Raw genomic sequence first — 1,032 nt, forward strand, 5'->3', positions numbered from 1 at the left:
GCACAAGGACTACAATGTGGTGTTAAAGAGTGAGGTTTGATGTGATTGGTAAGTGCTATTGTTATCATTAGCCTGTGAGTTTACATTGCTTGCTTTTGATATGTTTCTATTACTATGCTTTACAGGTAATTACAGCTGGAAATGATTTGCTGATTCAGCAATACTTTTGCTTGATATTGGAATGTGAAATATAATTAAAGGCAATTCTGGATTTAGATTGTTGAAACTAAATTAATTTCTTTCTTAATGTTTTGTTGCAGCTCCTGGATTAGTAGTTGTATCATGCAGTAGTAGGTGCCAGTTTACATCTGCATAGGTTTCATATTATTGTAGTCTTAGCAATGGAATATGTAGTAAGACGGAGAGTATTGTGAAATGTCTTATGTATTATTGTTATAGGTTATGATTCTAGGTTACATACTGTAGATTACCTTGATGATTATATCATTAATAATGGCCACAGTAAGTACTTTCTTTAGTCAATATAAATGAATGCTTGCCAATGCATCTTTTATTGTGTGCCATTAACAATACAAAAATAATTGTTTTGCACATTGGAATGTATTCATGTGGTCTATTAATGTGTATTTCCACAATGCAGGTCTCGTAAACTGCGGAAAAGTTTGAGAGCTGTGAGCGGGAAAGTGGCAACTGAAGCTGAATGTAAACTTAAATAGTTTCAGAACCGGACATAGATCTTAGTAATGACAACTAATGATTAATAATTGAGTTAGGCTATGAATATAATTAATGATTCAAAAATTCGAAAACTGTTTTTATAATGCAGTAGGTCTTCTTATGGTTCTTATTTCAAAATTCTTTTCTTCCATTAATGAACTGATATATACCTAAGGCAAAAATTATAATTATCAATAAAAAGGATTATTAATTAATAAAATTTAATAAAAAGTAAGGAAACAAGTAAATAAAAAAAATTTCTATAAATAAGAAAAAGTAGGGTTGTCAAAAAATAAAAGAAACAAGGGGGTTGAGTTCAACCATAATAATAATTAATAGTTCAATTAATAATAA

The 1,032-nt window shown here is 29.5% G+C and overlaps 1 long non-coding RNA gene across 1 annotated transcript; it reads left to right on the plus strand.

Annotated features, from left to right (window-relative positions):
• Positions 1 to 206: 206 nt before the first annotated feature.
• LOC109589870 (uncharacterized) lies at positions 207 to 721 on the plus strand. The gene is made up of 3 exons (XR_002188986.1): positions 207 to 353; positions 400 to 462; positions 602 to 721. It is a non-coding gene; the product is annotated as an uncharacterized LOC109589870 (long non-coding RNA).
• The last annotated feature ends 311 nt before the right edge of the window (positions 722 to 1,032 follow it).

The sequence above is a fragment of the Amphimedon queenslandica genome, unplaced genomic scaffold, assembly GCF_000090795.2.
Source record: "Amphimedon queenslandica unplaced genomic scaffold, v1.1 AMPQUscaffold_10783, whole genome shotgun sequence".
In the NCBI taxonomy this organism is placed as follows: domain Eukaryota; kingdom Metazoa; phylum Porifera; class Demospongiae; order Haplosclerida; family Niphatidae; genus Amphimedon; species Amphimedon queenslandica.